Here is a 10,405-nt window from a genome sequence, read left to right on the forward strand (position 1 = left end):
TGAGCTGTGCGCGGACGACGCGCAGTGGAGACGAGAGATGTGAGCGGCGTGCAGTGAGCGATGTCACCCTCCCCCCTCTCGCCCGCTTGCAACCCGCAGAACCCCGCGCGAACCCCGAAACATCTCTTCTCGCACAGCACACAGCACACCGCACACATCTCCTCTTTGGTGGAGTCCCGCGAGCTGAAAAACATCTCTTCTCGCACAGCACACAGCACACCGCACACATCTCTGCTTTGGTGGAGTCCCGGCCTTAATGCGGCGATGGAGGGGCACGCAGCGTGCTCCAAACCTAGCATAGCTCGACACAGCGCAGCATGGCAGAGCTCCATAAAAACATAGCACAGCGCGGCCCAGCACGGCGGGTAGCGCGCCTCGCTCGAGACTGCTGCGTTTTTAAACAGAGCGTAGCCTCACACAGCGCAGCACAGCATGGGTTGTTTGTATCCTCATTAAAATATTAGACGAGCGAGTTGACCAAACACAGCACAGCGTAGTACAGCGCAGCATAGCTCGATGTTGATTTGTCACCCACAGGGAGTGGGCTTTGAGAAAAACTGTGGCTGAAGCTCAGGAAGTAGTACCGGAAAAGAAAAAGAGGAAGACTACATATAAAAATAAGAAAATATCATAAGACCTTTAACAAAATTCGTTAGAAGTAGATGGTATCAAAAAGAAAGGCTCTACAAAAAGAAGTGAGATCCCATCAAAAACATCCTGTAAAAAACCCAAGTCTCGCAGCTCAGTCTTTCTACCGTCAAAAGTTGTGAGATCCATGTAATACCAAGTCGGTTAATCTATTTAGTGTCTACTTGAAGGACCTTCTGTCTTAAGTTATTACATAAGTTATTATCATGCCAATATTAAAAATATTTAACGTTTTAAACAAATAGATCGACTTGGACATCGCATGAAAACAAAATGAATATTACAATATTATATTAGCCTCTCTCGCGCCTCACGCGATTGAAACTCTCGTTCCTGTTGGTCGCTGGCCCGTCGTGCTGTGTAGTGTGATACATAATAATAATCAAATCAAGCGATCAATGGTTGGAAAACAATCTTTAAACACATAAATATGTATATGTGTGAATTTTTTTGGGGTTAAATATAATGACCACCACAAAATGTTCTTTTACCAAAAATATATACTGAACACCAGAAAAATTAAGTCTAAAATTACAATAGTACTACCTATAGTCACGACTGCTCTTCAAATTGTATTCGAACACCAAATATAGTAAATGACCACCAAATGCTAGCGAGCAAATTAATGCGATATTTCTGTCTAAATAAACCACTATGGTTGCCATAAAATGTAGGCTTATTACCAAATAAAGTATTATGATGCCATATTAAGTTATGTCTCCGGCTTGCAATCCCCCCTCCCACCGCATCGCAAGCGCCGCGCTCGCTCGGACACGATCTCCAATTTAGTCACGTGCAAGCACTTGCGTTCATTGGGTGTGTTTTGTTTTCTGTCTGTTGCGCAACCGACCCAATCGGTTGGTATCTTTGCAATGGCTAATGAAAACTTAGCGGGACCGAGTTCTTGTGCTCCGCTGTTGAGTTCGTCATCGGAATCAGATAAAGACGAAGATAAAATCACAGAGCATACGAAAAAACGTCGAAGGCAAAATAAAGTTTGGGTTTTTGAAAGAAAATTTATAACTGTGCGGAGCGCAGAGGAATTTATCAAAAATGAGAAGACCTGGTCAATACATAAAATTCATATGACTGAAGAAGGAGTAAAACGTTATTATCGTTGTAACAAAGTGAAGCTTCGGGCTGAAATTCAGTGTTCTGCTGCGATTTATCTTTTATTTGACGCATCGTGTGATGATATATTATTATTTCGTACTGAAACATGTCACGACCATGAAAATAGTGACTATCAGTCGACTAGTGGAATAAATCAGGCAACGAAAAAGGAAATAGAAAAACTATTCGAACTGCGTTTGAAACCTAAATCTATTATGAAGAACTTAAGTAAAATTGATGGACTAGTTCTGCCGACTAAGTTACAGTTAAACAATTATCTTAAAATTATACGTAAGAAAAAATACGGGCCGTCGGTAATAAGCTTGGGACAGCTTGAATTATGGTTAAAAGAAAACTCTAAAGTACCTGATGACGATCACGAAGTTTTTGTTTTGGCCTATGAAATTTCTGAAGATGATTTAGATCAGAATTTCCGGTTCATGTTAACGACAAAATATTTAATCTGTCTATCACGCCAATGTTCTGTTCTTCACGCGGATGCCACATATAAGCTCATTTGGCAAGGGTTTCCAGTACTTGTGATTGGAACTACAGACAGAGATAAACATTTTCACCCATTTGGATTAGCTGTGACAACAGCAGAACGAACGGAAGATTTCATATTTTTATTTTCCGCTTTAAAAAAAGCAGTTTCCTCAATCTTCTCAGACACTTTAACTTGTAAAGTTTTGGTCTGTGATGCAGCGAAGGCTATACAAACTGCCTTTGCGTGCACGTTTGGAACGGATACAGTCATAAGAATGTGCTGGGCGCATGCGAAAAAGAAGATACAAACAAGAGTAGAGCAAAGTGTGCAAAAGAAATCCCAAAAAGAGATTTTACAAGATATTGATGCTTTACAGTGTGCCTCAACTCTATTTGATCGAGCCAGCGAAAAATTTTTGAACAAGTGGAAAGCCGAAAATGATTTTGTTACATACTTTGAAAACGAATGGCTCATACTAAATCGTTGCTGGTATTTGGGCGCATCACCGGGGACTCCTGCTACAAACAATACTCTAGAATCTTTCAATAAAACAATAAAAGATGGTGGCACGCTTCGTGAGCGTCATCCCTTGGCGCGGTTCTTAGTAATTGCTTCTGATATAGTCAAGGACTGGTCTAATGAATACATGACTAATTCTGAGAGACGGTTCGCTGAATTGCCGACAGTATCTTTAAAGACGTGGACAGAAAGTTACCAATGAGCAAAACTGTCGAAGCAGGTGCCATTAAAGAATAGCACTGAGCTAGTTTGCTCATACAGAATTCCAGCTGGGTCGGATTTAGCTTGCAAAAATTATGAAAAGCCGTGGGAGACCTTTGACGAATACAAAGAGCAACATTTTAGCGAGTGGGAAGTTATAATGCCCCGAGTAAAGGAAAATTGGTTACACGGCACATGCAATTGCCCAAAGTTTCTCAAAGATTACATTTGTAAGCATCTCGTCGGATTGGCGATTCGGCTTAAGCACGTCCAGCCACCTTCAGAAGCCAGAGCTATTCCTATTGGCATGAAGCGCAAAAGAGGACGACCAGCCAAAGCTAAAAAAGCATTAATTGTGCAGTAAATTATTACAGAAGACTGATTCTTCTTAAGATTTTTTAAATGCTTTTAGTTTTAAGATCTTTATACTGTTTATTATTAGTTTTAAAAGGACTAATTTTTATGATTGTTTCAACAAGTCAAAAAAAGGATTATTGAAATTGGAGTTTTATTTTTTATCTTAGGTATAGCATCCTAGGTATAGTATTTTTTTCGTAGTGGATTTTGAGACAAAAAGGAATTTATTTACTGTGTTTGTCAAATATTTTTTCCCGAGGGTAATTTACTTTAATCGGATAACGAGATGTTATTTTTTGCATGTCCTTTTAAATTTAAATGTGGCCTAATAATTTGGTGTTTGTTAACTATTTATGGGGGAACAATGATTTTTTTGGACTCAGTTTGCTTAAAAAGGATAGCAAGATGTAAAAACGTTGGTTATAATTTTAGTTTTTACATTAAAATGCTGTTTTAATTTTGGTGATCATTTACTACTTTCGGGTTAACAATGATTTATTTGGAGTCATTTTGCTAAAATAGGATAGCAAGATGTTAAAACTCTGGTTATAATTTTACATTAATATGCGGGTTTCATTTTGGTGATCATTTACTATTTTTGTCTGCTATATGTTACTATATCTGGTAGTAAGTTAAACATAAGCCCAAAAAATTGTAAAATGGGAATACTTCCAAATGGTACGCTGCCGACAAGTCTTACGGAGAGCTTCGACTTTTAGACAAAGTAACAGAGGAGCACGTCAACCCAGAAAAAATTAATAAAATGCGAGTGAAACACGCGACACAAATTTTCAGTCACAGTATGGCTGTTGTGGCTGAGCATTTAACAGCCCGAGGAGCTCTCTCGGAAGATTGTCGGCAGATTATAGATTTAACTTTATTATAAGACAATTTATTTGACACTCTAAATGGGAGTACAATGACAATTTCGCCAAATGGCAAAATTTATAAAGGGCCTGTTAAGCAGTCATCGCCTCATCATAACTTGTGGAAAAAAGCGAAAGAAGTTTTAAAAACTGTTAAATTTATTAAAAAAGTTAATGTTGCCGATAAAATCCACAAAACCGAAACTACTGTACCATCAATTACAAATTTTATTAAAACAATTGAAGGCATGGAGGCTCTTTGGAAATTATTGTCTGGTAAATATAAATTGGATGCCATGTTGACCAGAAATTTTAATCAGGACCCATTAGAGAATTTCTTCGGGAACATCAGGAGTTATGGGGCAAGAAATGTAGCACCTAACTCCGTTGCATTTGAGGGGGCAAATAAAGCACTGATGTTAAATAATTATAGCACGCCGCACTCAAAAGGGGCTAACTGCGAAGAGGACGTTAATGAGTGTCTCCAAACCTTAGAATTTTTTATAAGGGAAAAAATCGAAGCCCCTGAATCTCCTGATGTTCCCGAGGAACAAGAAATAAATTTCAACAAAGAAATTTGCCTCGAACAGCCTATCGAAGCAGATTCTGGCCAAAGAAACTATGTTTGTGGCTGGGTCCTGAAGAAATGTTTAACTAACGTTGTAAAAAATTGTCAACAATGCAGACAAAATTTATTGGACAACAGAGCATCCAATGAAAATAATACATTTATGAAAGCAAAAGAATATCAAAACAAAAAGTGGCTTTGTTATCCTAATGAGGAAATAGAAAAATATTTTCAGGAAATACAAACCATAGCCGTGACATTCCTAAAGAGCAACATGTCAAGAAAAAATATAAAGTTTAACATTATTGCGTTAGTTGATATATTCATAGATTTGTCATTTAAATGTACAATACATAAAGACAACTTGAAAAAGTGTTTTATAAACACAACTATAAATGTTTTAATATATAGTTGGTGTAGGTCGGTGAATCGGATTTTAAACGGTAAAATTAAGTATAATGGTGATGATGAGACGAAACTTGCTGCCCAATTATATTTTAATAAATACCGGCATTACAAGAATAAAAAATGAAAACTAAAAAGATCTTTTATTTACTTTTCTCAGTGATGAGTTGATGAACTATTGTTTAAATACAATTTCGCAGACTTACTTATTACTTCAATGGTGTTATACTTTATAGTGTGCTTTACAAGAAAGTAATAAAATAACTCATCATTGAGAAATAATTTCCTTAACTTTTTAATTTTGTTTATTAATTTGAAATAGTTTTGTCTGTTATTTAATTCCGGAACCCTTCTTGACAATTAAACCCTCTACTTCGTGGGTTTAAGGGTCAGTTTAGTGGCCGAATTAAAAACAGGCTAAATTATTTCAAAATCTATAAGTATGGTGCTACAAATACTATAGGTAGGTATGAATATAGCATGCATTAGTTTCTGGTTACAAAGTATAGATGGCGCTTTCAATTTATATGCCAAAAAAATCCTCAAGAGGGCTCTCTTTTCCCCTTATATTACTTTACTCTTTGGTAGTGCAGATAGATGAAAGTAAATTTGGGAGGAGAAAATACAATAGAGGTCGCCGAGTCGAAAGTCACTAGGTGCTGGGTATGGTCGACGACGAAACTAATGAGTTGAGACTCGTAGGGACAGGTGTCCTAACAATGAAAGGTCGGCAGAGGTACTGAAGCTTCTGATCAAGAAACATGTCGCAGAGAGAGACATAATCCACACGGACTGTTGGCGTGCATACGATTCCTTGGATATACTCATAAGAAAGTGAATCACAGTAATCCAGACAATCTATTTATTACTGAGGATGGGACACACACCCAGCAATCTGAAGCGACGGTTTCACAAAGTGAATTATAAAGACAATTTTGAAGATTGGTTAATAGAATATTTATGGCGTACTGACATTCGAAAAAGTCATTTAGACAGCTTTGAAGAGTTGATAAAAGCAATTAAATATGTTTATGAAATTTATTTTTTGTTTTTTTTTAATTACTTGCTTCCCTAAACAATAAATAATACCCTATTATTTAAACTTAGCAATAATTAATAATACTCTAATGTTAAAATCCTTATTTATTGCTTGCTTCCCTAAGCAATAAATAATACCTTTTATTTATCCCTCCTGCTATAATAGACGATTTTTTTTCACATTATGAAAATACTATTGAAGGTGTCTCTCCTGATTGTATAATAAATTATGATAAGACTAATCTCACTGATGACCCGGGCCATAAGAAATATTTATTTCAGAGAGGTTGCAAATATCCTGAAAGGGTAATCAACATTACAAAAACATCTATTTCTTTAATGTTTACCGGCACTGCCGATGGACAGTTGCCCATATACGTTGTATAAGATCATTAATGGGATCAATGGCTAAAAGGAGGGCCTGAGGGAACGAGGTTAAAAATATGTAATAACGATTTGAAAGTACTTCTAAAAGAAAAAAAGTCTAATTGAATAAATAAATGTTTGAGTTTGACAGCTGATTAGCAGGTGAGTATTGGAAAATTACGCTACTATTATGTATTCTGTGCTAAAGGATAAATAGTTTCCTGTCAAAGAAGACCGAAGTACTAAAAATGTCTTAGTACTTTTTTGTAAATTCCCTAAAATTGGCATGTATTGAGATTATTATTAAATAATATTTCAAGATCCTTGAAATCTGCACCTATTTACGTCCCAGAACAATACATAACTTTGATTAGAAGGATTAGAAGGATTAGAAGGATTTGCTAAAAAAAAGGCAATCCATACAGAGTCCACGACTGAAGCTTCAAAACTGTACTGGTAAAAATTCGAGCTAGCAAAATAAAAAAGAATTTGAGTTCAGAATTACAACCGCTGTATTCAACAAAATTACCTATATCTGACAGTAAGAAAGCAGGTATAAGTCTATCCCCCCCATCAGTTCCAAGCCTTGTCGTGGCCGGGGGGGCTCAGTAGCTCGGAGTACACTGTGTACTCTGGGTGAAGCTAATTGGACGCGGAGGGGCTGAACGGCCGGTCTGTCGTCTGACGACTCGATTGGCTCGACGGCCAGGGATCCATATAGCTGGCTGGCTGGCTTGAAGGCCGGCTGGCCGGGCTGGCTGGAACCGGCTGGTCACACCGGCTGCCTCGCAGGCTGGCTGAAACCGGCTGCTCCACCGGTTGGCTGGCCGGCTGCCTTGGGCGGCGGCTGGCTGGCTTGCTGTCACCGGCTGGTTGTCCGGCTGGCTGGCTGGCTGGCTGGATGGCCGGCTAGCTAGCTAGGGTCCTCCGGGGGGCCAGGTTTGGCTCAGGTGCCGTTGCGGTACGGCGATGGATGGCGGCCAGCGGTCGCGGCCTGGCGATTTGGCTGGGAAAAAATGAGGTTGGAAGGTCGATCGGGGCTCGTTTGGGACTCGTTCCGACTGACTGGCAGAGGGCCGCGCTTTTGCGGCGGCGGATGGCGGCCAGAGGCCGCGCGTGTTGTGTTGACTACCAACAAAGCAGGGGGCGGGATCCCGACACGTCACTTTGGTGACATGCGGTGACTCCTGTAGGTGGGTGTGGGGCGGCGGCTGTCCTGCGACAGCCGTCTGCCAACTCGTAATCCGGTCCGTGGGGCCGGACCGAGGGCCGCCATCTCTGGTGTGAGGTGGGGGCTGCGAGGGAAACCTCTATAAAAGTGCGCCGGAGGGTCCTTCGACGCGTGAAACACGTTTCGTAGGGCCTTTCGGCGCGCGCCCTCCGGCCGGTCGGTGCTGGGGTCGGGGGTTTGGGGAACGCCGATGATGGAACGGGGAACAATCCATCGTCGGCGAGTGGGTGGCGTGAGCTCGTGTTCCAGCTTGCGCCGCCTCGTGGTGGGTAATTTGGTGGAGGGCCTGGAAAGAGGCAATTCGCGGAGGGCCTGGAAACGGGCAACTGCTGGGCGGGACATGCGGAAGATTGCGATAGTGTCCCCGCATCCCGTCTAAAGCAGCGCGTTGGTACACAGTGGGGTTTTAGTCGGTAGGAATCCGACATAACCCACGGCTCCTTCCCCGGGAGCCGTGGGTATCTTAGGTAAGATTTCCCCACTTAAAAAAAAAAAAAAAAAAAAAAAAAAAAAAAAAGGTATAAGTCTATAGTATCAGTATAGTATACTTACACTTTAGATAAAAATATAACACCTAGATTTTATAAAATGAAAATCTGTGACTTCATTGTTTTTTTTTAAAGCGAAACTTTTATTACATCGTCTTAAACTTTTTGGTCTGTGTAGCGCATGTCGCGTGACGGTTGGCTGCAGAGTAGGTATAAAGCAGTGTTCGGAACCGTTCGAACAGTTTCACTTTTACCGTGGTTTCATAAAACCACACAACATTTTTTTTATGTTTTTCTATTTTACCACTAATTGTTATTTTTCTAGAAGAGTTTTTTTTTAGACTACTTTTAATTGAGAAGAGACTGAAGTTTAAGTTAATGCTATATATTCTATATTATTTAGCCCGGTCAATTTAAACCAAAAAATTAGGGTACTACTACATAAAGTCCCAACAGGCTGAATTTCTGTGAAGTTGTTGAAAACATAATTATAAACAATGTCTGAAAGTTCCCCATCATTCCCCTGTAAGCTAAAAATTTTATTCACGGTCAAAGGTCAAAAAAATGAGTTTTTCGCGATTTTCAGCAAAACGGTAAGTTTTATCATAAAGTACCTCAGGCAAAGATTGTAGATCATAAAATTGTCTATAAAAAATGTATCAATACTTTTTTTCTTACGAGCCACCGTTTCTGAGATATAACGATTCAAAAAGTTATAAAAGTTGTTATCGTCATAATATGCATGAGTACGCCACGTAAATTAGGTTTGCTTTTTATGTTATAACCAGCGTGTGAATCATGGCACATGTTAAACTTCTTTTTTAACGGCATTTGTTTCACACGATTGACTATTAGTAATTTTCCAATTACACGCCGTCAAAATAAATAATACTTTCAATTATTATCGTTTTCACAGATGTCACATTGTTTCTGAAGAAAGCTTTATTTCTGGAGGAAGCTTTTGACGACTGACTATTGGTAACTTATCAATTATCATACAAGACGGTTTTCAAGTTTTTTATCGGCTTTTGATTCTTGAATAATTTTCAGTCCGGTTCATTTTTCAGCCTATAAATGTTATTTAACCTCCCCTTTTTTTCCTTTTTCTAGAAAAAGTTTTTCACGGTTGACTATTAGTAATTTTTCAATTACATGTCCAACTTGATTTATGCATCTAAAATACTTTTAGAGACGCCACTCTTTTCCAGTTTAACCTCTGAAACTTTTTCTTCTTTAAATAAGAGACATCCAGAAGCTATGTATGGTAAATGTTAAAAATACTATGTAATGACGATTCGAAAGTGCTACTAAATAGTAGTCTAATTGAATAAATGAATGTTTGAGTTTGAGTTTGAGTTTATGTTTCTGAAATATGTTTTTCACGGATGACTATTAGTAATTTTTCAATTTAATTGAGGTAATTTTCGTTTTTCATCTGTTTTGGAGTATGTTTTACACGGTTGACTATTAGGAATTTTTCAATTATATTCCACTTAATCTCCAGCTATTAAAATACTTCGTGTAACGTTTACACTCTTTTCTAGTTCAATTTTTATTACCTTGTTGTTTCCAGAGATATCCATAGAGGCATTTATAAAATTTGCTGTTGTTGGGAGATGTTATTCACAATTGACTATTAGTATTGTTTCAATCAAGTGATAATATGCTTCTTAATACTTTTTAGAGATGTTTTCCTTTTTCCTCGTTTCATCTCTATAAGTTCGTTGTTAAGTTGGAAGATGTTCTTCACGGTTGACTATTAATATTTTTTCAATTACATGCAACTCATAGCAATACTTCTTTGAATTCAGGCTCCAGGGATCGCTGTTAACTTGTATAGATACAGTATCTAGATGTATATCTAGGGTTATGAAAATAAATCATATCCATTTTTGACCCCTGGTTAGCTGGACTTAATTTGTTGCAAATGACATCTAGTGTAAGTGCTGATTTACACAGGGTCAGTAGACAAGTCAGTCGCAGCGCCAATGTCGGCGTCGCGACTGACTTTAACTGTTTAAATGAAGTAAGTAGCAGTGGTGCGTTTCTCACGGTGACCACACGTTTGTGAAGTCAGTGGGAAAAATGAATTCGTGAAAACAACTAAAACGACGATTT

General features: G+C 38.6%; 1 pseudogene; it reads left to right on the forward strand.

Annotated features, from left to right (window-relative positions):
• The first annotated feature begins 317 nt into the window (after positions 1-317).
• Positions 318-3,334, forward strand: LOC149910819 (uncharacterized; annotated as a pseudogene).
• The last annotated feature ends 7,071 nt before the right edge of the window (positions 3,335-10,405 follow it).

This window comes from Colias eurytheme, chromosome 1 (genome assembly GCF_061535395.1).
Source record: "Colias eurytheme isolate Ceu_HAF_F1 chromosome 1, ilColEury1 Martin Lab GWU primary, whole genome shotgun sequence".
Taxonomy (NCBI): domain Eukaryota; kingdom Metazoa; phylum Arthropoda; class Insecta; order Lepidoptera; family Pieridae; genus Colias; species Colias eurytheme.